Genomic DNA, 16445 nt, shown 5'->3' with positions numbered 1-16445 from the left:
CAAAAACATTCTTGGGTAATCTTTCCCATATGCAATGGTTGAAATTTTCATTTGTATTCTGAGTGCCCCCATGAAGACATTTACTAAGCAAAACAGGGTCACTCAGTTCTCTAAAATTGGTTTTATTTCATTCATAACAGGCTCAGGAAGAGAACGCTTATGATGACATATCTGACCACTTTATTTTGCTTTTTAGCAACCACATCAAGAATCTGCTTCTTTCGGGCGAAGTCTGTGAACGAGGTGGTCATCTGTGGACAACTTATGAAATTAGGTGGCCCATACAGCTTTTATCATTGCTTTAACGTCATTCTGAGGTGCAGTTCGTGTAATGGACAGTCCATAACAACTCTGAAGAAGGTCTATTTCAGTTTCTGTCAATCTGGCTCAGCCAGACAGAGATTTTCCATCAGATAGCAACTTTCCTTTCATTTCTCTTCTTAGTTTCCTCAATCTAGCACCCATCATATATTGCACATGTCCACAACACTCCAGTTTTGTTACCAAGGTATCACCATAAACATTGACCTCATTAATTTTACTGAAAGCTTTAGAATCCCTATCGCCTAGGTACTTCATGTATCTAGTGTTATAAATGGGCACCAACTTCTGAAATATTTTTAGAGCTCCATCACACTCCATACCTCCACTGTAACCATCATAATTCTTAGAACACTGATGTTCAATATGTCCCTCAGTGTTACCATGGCAGGCGTGGCAGTACTTAGATAAGCACTTAACATCAACAACTTTTCCATTCTCCAGAGAAGTTGTACATCTAGACACAATCTTCAAGGCACCTAATAGTATTTTTATATACATGCTGAACCTACTGGGAGAAGGAGGAAAGTCCATCAAACCACAAAACGTTTTAGCAGCCTTTTTTCCTTTTCCTGCTGCATGCATTGCATACACTAACTTCAAATTCACATCATATGAATTCTGCACCATGTTCGAAGTCACTTTCGAGGTAGATTTACTGCAGGATCTACGCAGAACAACTAATTTTGACACTAAATCCTTCCTGCCACTTTGTTGTTCAGTTATTTTCAGACAGCCTACACCATCACATTGTTCACATTTCGCCACTTCCTTTATCAAAGAAGATAAGATGCGCATATCAACAACAACAAATCCACTACAAACAGTGTCACTGTTAACACAAAAATTTGAATCACCATGAGGCGTGCCATGTGGGAGTTTCTTCCCTGAAGAACTGATACATAGGTTACTTTCAAAAGTGTGGCTTTCTTTGTTTGTGAACTGGTTACCATGGAATTTCCTTTTATTGAATTTCTTGACTCGTGGCATAGTTTGTATCTATTGCACACTAAAGGATGTGTACTTCCACAAATATATGTATCACTTGGGCAACAAACATTCAGTAAAATGTGAACGTACAGCTTCAGCAAAATAAAAGTAAATTCTAGCAAAGATAATCATTTACAGACACTAGAAACCTGCACTGTTACCACAGTCTACCATAGCAGTCGCGACACTCACTGCTGCAGAAGTTGTTACCGTTTGACAGCTGGAGCGACACTAGCACTCCAAGCGGCAAGAAAGGAGAACTTCAAATGCGTCTTAAGCATAGTGTTTGTTTTGCATCCCTTTCCTACGTGATTTAAGAAATATGTGAATTATTTTTTGCCTCAAACAGTTTGTGTAATATCAGAAGACAGATGTTTCTAAAAATGATTCTAAAATAAGTACAAATAGGGATAAAACTCATGAATCCAGTGGCAAGTTACAATACATTCGCCAAGAAACACTTGTGATGTTGGATAGAACTGCAGCTTAGCACGTTGATATCAACGGAATATAAACACATGGATTCACACATAAGCACAGACATGTACCTCTAAATGCAAAAGGGATCGACGCCATGTTTGTCGTTCCATAGGCCTTCTGTGTTTTAGTCATTGTCACCTGTTGCCACAAGTACGACTTTCATCTTTATATTATTGTAAGGGGGACAAGCAACTGCCAAATAGTGGGAGAAAAGTATTGAGTGTAAACCCCAAGTCCTCAGAGCCAATAACACTGGGTCTGTCAGAAGTTCTGCCATATTTTAAATTTGCCGTTAGAGACTTTTCACCCAATGATATATGCACTAGTTTATCGGTATTGGAGAAATGCTGTACCTTCTGCTTTAAAAGGTGGAACATATTGCCACTTATCCCACATTTTATTCGTACGCCTTCCACATACCTATGTAATGTACACACTGATGGAAACCTAAAACATTCTGACAAAATCTTTATGCCTGAGTGCTGTAATATAATAAATATAGAGCAAACAGCTTAGTTTTGTCTCTCCATCTTGTAGATGGCATGCTAATCTGGTTTAACAACAAGCCAAGGGCATCTTTTTTTTTTAAATATTGGGTTCCTATAGTTTTCAAAATTTGTTTGTCGTTCTTCACTTGATCCTTCTGATACAGTTTCTGTTGGTGTCTGCACTTAAAATGATAGGCACTTTCCTTGTCCCATAACAGTTTTGCACGAAGTCTAGCGATCTGCACATTCTGATACTCCACACGCTTTTTCTAAACATGAATAACTGCAATTAATTTTACCACTTCATCGACAAAGCAGGTCTGTATTGACGATTCAGATGAATCTTGCAGTGATATATCGAGAGTTGAACTGGCTGCTTTTGTGCCATAAGAATGTTTTACAGCTTTAGACGGACTGTCGAACTTTGCGGCAGTCTCCTCTTCATTGCCAGTTGAGGTGGCGTATTTGGAATGTCAAACAATGTGATTTATTGCTATTATTGTCTGCATTCATGAACTGGTTTTCTTCGACACCTAGCAGAAAAAACTGAATATTATTATAAGACTAAACAGGGTCATTTTTCATAAGATCTTCTCCTCTCTTATTCACTAGCCACTTTCTACTCCTAAAACGAAATATTTATCATCAATAAACATGTAATTGGCAAGCGAATGCGTTAATAACATGATGGTATATACCTCTCAGGGTCCTTAGGAAACCTAAAAAAAGTCAGATGTGGTATCTTCTTCTTGCTATTGCTGCAATTTATTCCGCTACGCTACGCTCCCTTTTGTAAAAACCATTGTAGAAACCAAAATAAACAACCACTATTCGCTTTCGCTTTCACGATCGCGCCGAACTCAACATTTTAACTTACTGGCTGCTTGGCGCGTTGCTGGCGCAGTAGGCAACAAACTCCAGGCGAAGTGTCGCGAATGTTATGTTAGACTGTGACTGTTACCAACATATACAATGTATCATACGTATAATCGCTGGAAACAGAAAGTTCACAGTTCTTTTCGAAATAATACTGGTTTCTGTAACAGAAATAAAGAGGGATTGGCGACATACAAGACCGTAACTTTAAAATTTGGTATATATAGTTAATTTTTCATTTGAAACACTATAATGTATATATCAATGTAATCAGTAAAGACTATAGAATTTAGTAAAGTCATAAAAAATTCGATTTTTGCACCATTTATAAGTACTCTGTATCCTTAACACATGAGAATTTCTTTGTGGTGAAACAGTTTAGGAGTTCGCTGTGAGTGGAGATAGAAACAAATATATAGTGCAGTGCATACTGTGAAGTGCTTTCGTTTTTCTCAGAGCTTTCTGTATAGAAATAAAATACTTTGATAAGCTTTAGTACCAGCTACTGATTATTAAATACACACTGGGTTACAGAATTCCGCTGAAAGTGGTACAAAAGCAGCGATTTATTTTCGCTTGACTTGTTAACCTTTCTTTTCTTTCCCTACATATCTCTTGTTGCCATCTTAAAATTTGCTTCTTCTGACAAAACACAGCAGAGTTTACAAGGATTCATCTCACTAAAAATGTAATGTAGTTAAAATTGGGACAGAATCCTGAAACAGTGTACTAATAACTGCATATTAAACTAGCAACTGAGGACAAGACAGGTCAATAGTTCATGAAAAACCCATTCCCAGTTGATTGTCACTCCTGGTATGGAAACAGGAAAACTAGCATTCCTGGAATGATGACATCAGCGTCAGATTTCCCAGAATTGCTGACGCCAGTGGCGTCCAGCACTCAGGTAATGACATCGTCATCATCATTCAGAGAATACTGTACAATGCACTTCCTTAGCCCTTTGGATGGCGCCTGCGTCTATACTGTGCACATACTTTGGATCTGAATCGCACAAAACGCACAATAGGCGAGTCATTGACCTCGTCTTTCATCAGGCTGGAAAACTTCTTCTTCCGTGGTGCCGTGCTGTAAGGATTATCAGTTATATATCGAGACAAGTCGAATTCCTTGGAATTGTAACTAATTACTTCTTATTGGTCGCAGACTTTCACCCAGTACATGAAACTGTCTGTATCTATATAAAGAAGCTTGGGGTGAGCAAAATTTGGTTTGCAAACATGTAGAGGAATAGGTACATGTTGAATCTGGAGAGATCCAGAATATACAAACCAATATAGACAGTCTCCGTGAACTCTACTGACACGTTAGCCACCTCCACAGCGACTAGTACTTTACTGAAGATTGTGGCCTGCTTAAAATTTGGCCTGGTGATATAAACACTTAACTCTGTACACCCATCCCAACAGTAAACTAAATGAATTTCGGGGTGTGTTTTAACAGTCTCCATGCTTTTGCCAAAGACTTGATTATCAATTAATCAAATGTTGTGACAGCCCTCGTTTCGGAATTAACATCAATGCCACAGGTAATTCTAATAAGTTCCATCCCCAACCTGTGACACACTGGAGGTTTATGCAGTGTAGAATGCATCTCTGCTTATTCCCCAGCGTTGTCATTAGCTTGGTGATGGAACCATTTCTTGAGACTAGATGTTCCCAACACAGTAGCAATACAAATACTAAATGCTTTTCCAGCTTCGTTCCATGTCCACAGTAGTTGTAACCAGGGATATGCAATTCCACTGGTAATTTATTGAGAAACCTCTACCTTCTCTGATGTGCTTCCTAGTATTCACGTTACACTTCTGTATGGTTTGAGGTTCATGTGTACTTTTTATGTTATACCAAATCGTGAATGTTCACCCAGCTGTTGTTCTTTGATGGGAAGCCCAGCCACTTGGCTAAAGCCTTGTTCCCTCGACACTTTATAACACACTCCACCAGAAACACATGTGGTTCAGAGCTTTTCTGTAATTCGTCTGTGTAAAACCGGCCTGCAACGTCTTCACCTTCGCTGTCCTTTAAGATGTAAGTTCTTGGATTTGTGCGCTGCACTTCCGAAACTGTCAATATGTCCTTGACCAATTCGATAAGTAATTGGTTTGTATTTTATAATACGTACTAAATCACCCACATTAAATTTCTGATTGTGTGTATCCACTATCCTAATGTGACTGTATGCTTTATTTAGAAGTTCTTCTTCATGTACATCAATAGATTTCATCTTAATCTTACTATGTCTAGTTCGATTATACTGATTAATTATGTGTGGGAGAGTATCTAGCCATTTGTATGATCCTCAAATATCAAATTTCATCCACATACTATTTTTTATCACCCTATTCCAATGTTCCACAATACTTGCCTTCCTGTAGAAGAATGTTAGAGGTTCATTCTGTAATGCTCTATTACCAACCGGAAATGTCTATTGTAAAATTCATCTCCATGCTCAGTTTGAAGATTACTTGGACATCAATTTGTTCCTGTCTGTAGCAGTTGTTCAGACACTTGCACATCTTCCTTCCCTGTCTTTGCCTCCACATACAGGGTCCAGGCGAATGTTGGACACATGTCTATGAACTGTAAAGGAAAGCATTTATTCAAACATGAACACTGATTCACATCTACGAGTTTGACATCCCATAAATCATTCAGATCTTGTATTATGACATGCCTGTGTGAGAATGGCTTACTTGCAGGTACTTAACGACACATCTTTCTCAAATCTCTGAATTGATAGATATGATTCCGTTCACATCACCTGTATTCCCTGCTGCGACCAACGCTGTGAACAATCGTAACTGTTTTATGATTTTGTTCAGGGCATCGTATTTATGTACTCCAGAAGTACTGTTTTCAGTCTTTTACGTCAAATGTCAGTGCCTTTGCCCTTGCCATATGTACCTTTTAAAAGCAGGTCCAATAATATTTCTGTATTTCTTATACTCTTTTTTTATTCCTTTGGTATTGTTGCCTTTGCTATGTGCGTTAGTCACACATGGTATTTCGGCATATGTTTGCTTCTCTTTCGATATGTAATTGTCAGAACGTGATGTTGTCAGAACTAGATGTTCTCTCAAATTACGCATTTCTCACCTGCACTGCATCTTTGTTTAAATGCACAGGGTGGGTACCTAGTATATATGGGTCATCCTTCTGACTGCTTTATATCACAGTGTTCGTCAATGTAACTGGTAATAGTGTCCCCATCCTTTCCTTCCTCTTCTGCTCTTCTGCCTCCATCTATAGTTTGCGAGAATCTTTTCAGATTTTCTGTTACTGGTTTACATGTTTCCAAGAAAGACTGCTCTTTTTTCAGGTGTCTAATTTTAGCAATCATAATTGCCATTGAATAGTTTCTGCGCTTCAATTACTTTACAGTTTGTCACTTACATATTGTTATACGTATACTCAGACAGTTTTGTGATGGGATACTCTGAAACTACTTCATATCTCTTGCCCTGATAGAACTAATTGCACCCATTAGTATTGCTTTTAGTTCTTCAATTCTGTCATACAACATGTCGCCTCAATAAGATTTTGCCATTCCATAATTTTTGTGTTGATTCTCTTGATTTTTCTGTCAATGTATAGATGCATATGCTTTGCACCCTAAAAAAGAATGTACGGCACTCTTGCAAATTTGTCCATAGTTTACAGTATACTGATGCAGTTGTGTATTGGTGCACTATCTTGTAAGCAGAAACTCCCAGATTTTTTGTTTATATCGACTGTCATTCAATTTCCTTATTACAGGGCGTGATTCAAAAGTTTCAATATTTAACTCAGAACTAGAAATTTATTGGACATTTAAGTACAGCAGACTAAAATTCTTCAAAATATGATACTTCAGCATCAACACAGCGCTGCCAGCACGTCTTCCACTGTTCTCTGGAAGGCCTTGGGCGTCATGCTATCAAGGGCTCTCGTCGAAGCCTGCTGGATGGCGTCAATGGAGTCGAATCGGTTCCCTTTTAGGCCTGTCTTGATTCGGAGGAAGAGGAAAATGTCACTTGGAGCCAAGTTGGGGCTTGTAGGGTGGCTGCGGCTTGTTGTCATGTTGAACTTGACCAAAACTTCGGCGTGAGCGGGCGGGTTATAATGGTGGAGAATCCAATCGCCCTTACTCATCGGGCGGACACGGCGAACTCGATCCCTCAAGCGGCGGAGCACTCCAGCATAAAAGTCACCTGTGACAGTCTCTCCACGAGCAACAAACTCCTTGTGAATCACTCCTGTACCATAAAAAAATTAGAATCAGCATGCACTTCACACACGACTTGCTCTTGCGAGCTTTCTTGGGCTTTGGCGTATGTACGTATAAACAGAGAAGAAATGATGACACGCATGGAATTGAACTATAAAAATTAAAACTGCTCATAGGATGGGGGCTTCTGATACTGCACACCATTGGTGCACTGTAGCCCCTCGGCTTCTCCTCATTGGCCCAGAGGAAGGGGGGAAGGGGGGGGGGGAGATTTCAAGAATGCTGATGGTGACATCATTGCATGGGTGCCAGATGCTGATGTCATCAACTCCAGGTATGCCGATGTCGCCAAGTTTTGGCTCTGAACCTGCAGTGATTCTCTACTTCGCTTCTCTCATTATCATATTATAATTTGCTTCTTTTGCCAAAATACAGTAGTGTTTACAAATATTCGTCTCATTATATTCTAACACAGTTGAAACTGGGACAGAACCCTGAAACAATGTAGTATTAAACTAGCAACTGAGTACAAAATAGGTCAATAGCTTATGAAAAATCCATTCTCGGTATAAAAATAAACATATAATTTCTTCACTTTTGTTGCTGTAAAATCCACTGCAATTCTCGCTTCACCAACTCTTAAACATTACTGTTTCTTTCATAAAATCTGTACTTACTTGAATAAAGTTTTAAGTTTCATATATTAAACATATAGCAAAATACTCTCCCCTTAGTGTACTATCACTTGCCAAAATCTCGTTTCCATGTCTCAGACTACATAAAGTGCAAGTCTAAAGAAAAATTCAGTGTGTTAGATAAATTTCATACATAGCAACATATGATGAAATATGCACCAAACGGAACATGATAGCGACCCCTATTTTTTGTTGCGAACTTTCCGAATTTCACACAGTGTCTAGCTTATATGCAAAATATCACAATAACTATGATACTTAACAAGATGATAGGCACCTTACATAAAGCTGATATGTAGAGCTATAAGTAAAGCAAAAATCATTTTTTTTACTGAATAATTTCTGTAAAATCGTTTGAGGAAGATTGCAGGGCAGGCGTTTCAGTTCTATAAGTGTACCGTGTCGCCGACTGGCGGCATCGAAAGCAGACAGTAGTAGTCTTCTACACTAGGTGCAAATTGAGATGTGTATTGCGCATGTGGCACAGTGCACTTGTGCATGGTAACAAGTTCAAGTGGAACTGCACAAACTGTAATGCCATGTACATGCACCAGGTTGTGCAGTGTTGTTGTTGTGGCACAGTTTCTCACGCCATGTGTAGGAGATGTGAGTCGGGGAGCAGGAAAGCAGTCATCCTAGGCTCTCTTCGGTACCATGTATACGGCAGTGGCAGTATTGCCCATCCAAAAATTATAGCTTTACTACTTAACTTTATTGCCATTGAGTAGTGTTTCGTCTTTCGCCTTTAAGGCTCTCGGTCTTTTTTCATTAGTGCATTATATTTTTTAGTTATTTATACGAGGGCTATTCAGAAAGAAGGGGACGTTTTGGCATTAAAAATAAAACTAAGTACAAGAAATACATTTTATTGTATACAACTGAAAGAGCGACTGAGGTATTACTTTTCCACATAGTCACTAAACACAGTGAGGCACTTGTCAGAGCAGTGGACAAGCTTTGAAAGACCTTCGTCGTAAAATTCTGCCGCCTGAGACTTATAGCCATTGAGTCACGCCCGCATGCAGTTCTGCGTCGTCATCAAAGCGCTGCGTTGCAAGCCCTTTCCTCATCTTGGAAAACAAGTGGAAGTCACTTGGTGCAAGATCGGGGTTGTAGGGCGCATGAGGGAAAATTTTCCCATTCTATGAATTAAGTTCTTTAGTGGGGTTTGCCGTGTGAGGTCGGGCACTGTCGTGCAAAAACAAAATTTTGGATGTCAGCTTTCCTCGGCGTTTGTTTTGAACTGCTCTTCTAAGGCTGTGCAAAGTTTGACGGTACCGGGCAGAATTTATGGTTGCTCCACGTTCGAGAAAATCAATAAGAAGCACGCCTTGCCTATCCCAAAATACTGTCGCCATCAATTTCCTTGCTGACAACGTTTGCAAACATTTTCTTGGTTTTTGGGGGGACCTTGTGTGCCCCGACTCCATGGACTGTAATTTTGTCTCGCAATTGACGTGTTTCATCCAAGTCTGGTCACCAGTTACGATTCGATCCAGTAATGAACCACCATGTTTGTGGTAGGCCTCCAGATTTGTCCACGTTACCCCATTTTTTATGGTGCTCTGTAAGCATTTTGGGCACCCATCACGCACAAAATTTTGGTGGCCTAGCTTTTGAGTGACAATTTCAATTAACAAAGTCTATGAAACTTGCGGAGAAGAAAGCAAAAGCTCCGTTATTGTGAAGCGACGGTTTTCGCGAATCATTTCATCAAGGTCGTCAGTGACAATGTTCGAGCGTCCATTCTTATCTTCATCATGAACGTTGGTTCGGCAATTTTTAAGCCAAATGCACCATTTTCATACCGAACGTTCATTCATTAAGTTTTTTCCGTACACTTCGCACAGTTCACGATAAATTTCTATAGGTTTTAGGTCTTTGCCAACAAAACCGTATCACAGACCGCACCTCACAACTGGCGGGATTTTAGATTGCAGCGCACATTTCAAATTTTAATAACGAAAAAACCAGACACGCAGAGGCGATCTCGCTGTCACAGATGGATGCCAACTGAGATGCCGAGCACGCACATACCAAAATATACGCGATCGGCGCGCGCCTAGCGGCGTCAGACGGAAACGTTCCCTACTTTTTGAATGGCCCTCGTATCTGCATAGTTATCTGTTTTGTTGTACTATTGCTTTTCTTTTGTCAAGTTGAATGCACAATGCAGTGACTGATGATTCAGTGATTGGGTTTATATCTTCTGCCTCCACAATGTCTTCAGACCGCAAGAATGGACAGGCAATTCATCGTCAGCGTAGTGAAATAGTAAGGAATATTCATATATAAAATCATGTGATCATGAAGCAAGGCAGGCAATTTTAAATGTTATAAAGTGAAACAAGGTTGCCTACATGCTGCGTATTACGCTCGCGTATTTGTATGTGTTACAAAAATTCGAAAAGTTGGAACTCTTATAGGTGTATCCCGTCTGTGATCCCGGTAAAAAACGTCCAACATCTGAAGCATGTAAGTTTCATTGTGATTACATGGATATGGCTGTAATAAGACACATTATATTGCATGCATGCATGCATGTGGACATCACTGTAAGCTAGAAACAATCAAAATCCCCACGAATGACAATATTTTAATTGGCACTTAGTACACAAATAAAGAATGTATTCATTTTTTTTCCGAAAGAAACAGTATCGTGAAGGAGTGTGGTGATTTGATACATTTAATTTGCTGAAATGTATTGCTGACAAAGGCACGCCTTCATTGACGAATTTAATTGTGTTTCTTTTTCCAAAATGCAGTACAATTTGCACAAACTCACCTTCCAGTGGCTATCGCAATAGAATCCTGAAATAGAGTGTCTCATTAAATAAGCAACTGACGACCAGAGAGGTCAATAGCTTACAGAAAACCTCATTGTGTCCGTTTGCAGTTTCATGTTTATTTTCACGCTAGGAAATTCTCATTTCACTAGCTTTTGATGACTCTTAAAATTACAGTACCGGATTGAAAAAAAAGCTACAGCTTCTGCAATATCGCTGTAGATAAGAAAGTTCCATGTGTTAACCATTTGGCAAAATATTTCCTCCTTGCGTGCTATCACTTGCCAAATTCTCGTTCCGATATCTAGACCGGTTTAGGAAATATGAGGGATGTTATAAATATTTCATTCTCGCACATGTGCGATTGGAAGTGATCACGCTCCATAATATCTATTTTCTGAAGATTGGAGAAAGATAGAGACCTCCTCCCAAGTCTAAAGAAAAATTCAGTATGTTAGCTATATTTAATTTGCAGCAACATATAGTGTAATAAGCAGCAAACGCAAAATCATAGCGATCCCTATTTTTCATTGCAATCTTCTCGAATTTCATACAATGTCTTACTCGAATGCAAACATTACAATAAATATGGCGATTAGCGAGATGATGGGAACTTCGGAACGAAGCTGACAAATCTACAAGTAACGCGAAAGTCAAAATTTTTTTACCGAATAGTTTCTGTAAAATTGTTTGAAAAAGAAAATAGGGTGCGCATCTCAATTCCGTCAGTATAGCGCAGTATATCTCAATATGCACAGGACCCACATGGCACATGTGAAACATGTGCATTGCGCTATAAGCGACAGGTGTTTATGTTGTAAAGTAAAACATATTTAGATTTTGTACCATAGGACAAAACAGAAAACAATCTGAAGCATTAATATATACATAGAGTGAAATGTGGCAAAAGAAAGGAAAAAAAAAAATTATCCCTCGCAACTAGCAATGTCTTCACACAGCCCAGGCATCTTTTTACATTGAGGATATTACAGATGTGTCTCTGAAATTGCTGGTGGCGTGTTAGCGTGTCCCAGTCATGGGTGCAGAAGAAGGAGTGGTAGTGTCTGCAGTATTCTATGAATGTTTCAAGAGCTCGTCAGATGAGAATAAGATAGTTTGGGTTTAGTATGTGTGTTTTCCAATCCGGTCAAACTTTATTGTAGGAAGGGAGTAGTGGTAGAGTTATCTTGATGGTGTACAGGGTGCCAAGGTGGCTCCCAATTTGGATACGACTAAGCTCGAAGAAGTCACACCAGATTTTGCTTGGTGTTTTTAAATTATTTTAGGTGGGTTACAGTGGGATGGATATGATGGCGGGAAGTTTGGATTAGGATTGACAGATGGATTGAGTCATGATCACTTCCAATTGGATCAAGGACTCCTGAAGGTATGCGTCTGAAGAAATTGGCAGAGGAGTCACTTTGGGGATGCGTGTATCAAGGAGGTGGAGTAGGTCTCCTGAAAGGCAGGTAATCAGGAACACTCCCAGCTACGCTCAGCATAGGAATTGCTCTGGATGTACAAAAAAATGGTTCAAATGGCTCTGAGCACTATGGGACTCAACATCTTAGGTCATAAGTCCCCTAGAACTTAGAACTACTTAAACCTAACTAACCTAAGGACATCACAACACCCATGCCCGAGGCAGGATTCGAACCTGCGATCGTAGCAGTCCCACGGTTCCGGACTGCAGCGCCAGAACCGCACGGCCACCGCGGCCGGCCTCTGGATATACAGGTCAGCAACAATAATATAGGTGGAGAACTACTGCTCAGAGTGAGTGTGGAAACTAAAAGGTATAGAACGACTAAGGCAGATATAGATGGTGGCACAGGCGAATATTAGGGTGATAAAATACATGCTCAGGATAAAGTGTTCAGCGGGATGATTGAAAAGGCTACGTAGCTTAACGGTGTTATTTTTAGAAATCAATTGCTACTCCACATCTGGCTGCTGTGTGATGATTTATTGGCTCCCTACTCCACATCTGGCTTGGCTGCTGTGTGTGTGTTATTGGTTCACTGTAGGTAACAGGGAAACATGCAGATACTCTGGTGGAGTAAAAGCACGGATGTTGTTTCGGCAAGTGTGTTGGAGAGTTGGACTGCTTTGAAACCTATGTTGGAGTAAAAGATAATGTGCTGCAGTGACGCTATTTGGAATTAGGAACGTTCAGATGCGGAAGAACGTAGCTGTAACTAAGGTTGGTAAAGTGTCGAACACACAGTTGGTTGTAGGAGTAGATGCTGGTTAAACTGAGGTGGAATACAGATTGGGCAGCTAGGAGAATTGTTGCAGGGTGCAGAGACGTCCAGTGGGATGGCTGTTTTTGAGGACTACGGTAACAAATCCAAATAAATCTTTGTCTGTCACTTGCGCCAGTCTTTGTGAAGATGATGAGATTTATAGTGGAGACAGGTCGGTGGGTATTTACAGTAGTTCATGTGGTGCTAGTTGTACTGGAGACAGTGGAGGCAATGGATGACTTGAAGCTGGGCTTTGGATAGTTTGGCGCAATGGCCCTAGAGACCAATCAAGGCGGTGTTTTTAACTAGTTGGTCAGTGTTACTGGAGGATTCTGAGAAAAGAAGGATTAAATTAATGGGATCATGGTAATTACAATGTGGATGAAAGTTCCGATTTCAGTGGTGGGATGCGCATTGATTTTCTGTAAATATAGGTGCTCAGAGAGGTGAACTGAAAAGTGGAGCTGGGTATACTGGAAGACGGTACTTGAGAGGATGTATTGGTATGTGTCCATGAATGCTTTGAAGCCATTTGTGGTTTTTTAATATAGGGAAAAAAATTATGGTAAGATTTTATGTGACCAAACTGGTGAGGTCATCAGTCCCTAAGCTTACACACTACTTAATCTAACTTACACTAACTTACGCTAAGGACAACACACACACCCATGCCCGAGGGAGAACTCGAACCTCTGATGGAGGGTTTTAATATAGGGTGAGGATTTAGCTGGTCTGTTTCGTTTGTGTGGTTTAATGACTGCATGGATGAGGTTTGTCAGATTGTAGGTAGCACTCGCTGGCTTCAGGTAGGGACATTAACAGACACTTTTGATGTTGGTGATATCAGTGCAACGATGGCGGATATAGCTGGAGCTACTGGCACTGGTTGTGCTCCTGCCAATGGAGCGGGTCTTGGTGCTGGGGCTGGCGATGATTTTATTGTTAGTGCCGTCGATTTCACTGGTGTTGGAGCCAACGGTGGTGACAGTAACGGCGTAGGTGATGGTGACGGCACTGGAGCATTTGGCGGTGGCAGTGGTGAAGTAGCTGCAAAATTGGAACTCGTCATGAGCGTTAAAACACAGGAGAAGAAAGGGAAGGATGGTCAACCAATAGGTGGCTGCTGGTAAAGGAGCTGAGTTGGTGGCATACATTACTTTGATTATTTTCGGTTCGACATCAGTGTGAAGTCAAAGAATGGAGGTGTATTAGTGGGTGTGGAACTACAACAGCGGCAACAGAGCTTTGACACTGTCCTTGTTCAACCAGTCGAGTTTCAGGCATGCACGGGAGTGGTCTTATAGTAAATAGAGTATTCCGATGAGGGGGCATTTCTCCATCTCTGCACATTATAAGAATGTGGAACGGCAACTTAACGCTATTATTGGTAAATTTGCCATACGTGCAATATATTTTTGGGTTAGATAGTTGATGAAGTCGAAACAAGGGCCCGGGAGTAGACAACATTCCATTACAACTACTGACAGCCGTGGGAGAGTCAGTCCTGACAAAACTCTATCATCTGGTGAGCAAGATGCACGAGACAGGCGAAATTCCCTCAGACTGCAAGAAGAATATAATAATTCCAATCCCAAAGAAAGCAGGTGTTGACAGATGTGAAAATTACCGAACTATCAGTTTAATAAGTCACAGCTGCAAAATACTAACACGAATTCTTTACAGACGAATGGAAAAACTGGTAGAAGCCGACCTCGGGGAAGATCAGTTTGGATTCCGTAGAAATGTTGGAACACATGAGGCAATACTGACCCTACAACTTATCTTAGAAGAGAGATTAAGGAAAGGCAAACCTACGTTTCTAGCATTTGTAGACTTAGAGAAAACTTTTGAGAGTGTTGACTGGAATACTCTCTTTCAAATTCTGAAGGTGGTAGCGGTAAAATACAGGGAGCGAAAGGCTATTTACAATTTGTACAGAAACCAGATGGCAGTTACAAGAGTCGAGGGACATGAAAGGGAAGCAGTGGTTAAGAAGGGAGTGAGACAGGGTTGTAGCCTCTCCCCGATGCTATTCAATCTGTATATTGAGCAAGTAGTAAAAGAAACAAAAGAAAAATTCGGAGTAGGTATTAAAATCCATGGAGAAGAAATAAAAACATTGTAATTCTGTCAGAGACAGCAAATAACTTGGAAGAGCAGTTGAACGGAATGCACAGTGTCTTGAAAGGAGGGTATAAGATGAACATCAACAAAAGCAAAATGAGGATAATGGAATGTAGTCGAATTAAGCCGGGTGATGGTGAGGGAATTAGATTAGGAAGTGAGACACTTTAAAGTAGTAAAGGAATTTTGCTATTTGGGGAGCAAAATAACTGATGATGGTCGAAGTAGAGAGGATATAAAATGTAGACTGGCAATGGTAAGGAAAGCGTTTCTGAAGAAGAGAAATTTGTTAACATCGAGTATTGATTTAAGTGTCAGGAAGTCGTTTCTGAAAGTAATTGTACGGAGTGTAGCCATGTAAGGAAGTGAAACATGGACGATAAATAGTTTAGACAAGAAGGGAGTAGAAGCTTTCGAAATGTGGTGCTACAGAAGAATGCTGAAGATTAGATGGGTAGATCACATAACTAATGAGGAGGTATTGAATAGAATTGGGGAGAAGAGGAGTTTGTGGCACAACTTGACTAGAAGGAGGGATCGGTTGGTAGGACATGTTCTGAGGCTTCAAGGGATCACCAATTTGGTACTGGAGGGCAGTGTGGAGGGTAAAAATCGTAGAGGGAGACCAAGAGATAAATACACTAAGCAGATTCAGAAGGATGTAGGCTGCAGTAGGTACTGGGAGATGAAGGAGCTTGCACAGGATAGAGTAGCATGGAGTGCTGCATCAAACCAGTCTCAGGACTAAAGACCACAACAACAACAACAGTTGATGAAGTCATTTAATGTCTCAGTCGGTTCATTTCAACATTTGGACACTTTACTATGGTCCTCAACTAGCTGTTTGAGAATGCCTTACGTCAGACAGAAAAATTCTGAGGTATACTTTTCTTTTAAGCCATCGACGAAACCTAAATTTTGTCACTCCCACTGCATTTCCTTCCCCATGTGCGAAAAGGTCAATCCCAAGTTACTGGTATGTCAGGATCAATTCTCTGTTTCGTTGAATCGATGGACCTCCCCTTTGATTGTGATTCAGAAGCCCTGGAGCACTGATCGCCTTTGTGGCGATTATAAACAGACGATTAATGTGCAATTTGTCACGGATTCAAATCCAAGTCCATCGATGGAGGGTTCGAAGGGGAAGTTATTGGTAGGCGAATATTTTTTTTCCATTCACATGTGTGATGTCCTGCGGTTGTCTCTGGA

General features: G+C 40.4%; 1 protein-coding gene across 2 annotated transcripts in view; it reads left to right on the top strand.

Moving 5' to 3' along the window:
* Positions 1-16445, top strand: part of LOC126162490 (uncharacterized) — a 194986-nt gene that overhangs the window by 80128 nt on the left and 98413 nt on the right. The gene's annotated exons all lie outside the window — the stretch shown is intronic.

This window comes from Schistocerca cancellata, chromosome 1 (assembly GCF_023864275.1).
Source record: "Schistocerca cancellata isolate TAMUIC-IGC-003103 chromosome 1, iqSchCanc2.1, whole genome shotgun sequence".
Classification (NCBI taxonomy): domain Eukaryota; kingdom Metazoa; phylum Arthropoda; class Insecta; order Orthoptera; family Acrididae; genus Schistocerca; species Schistocerca cancellata.
Note: the sequence above shows the minus strand (reverse complement) of the source record. Positions and strands in the feature narration are given on the sequence as shown.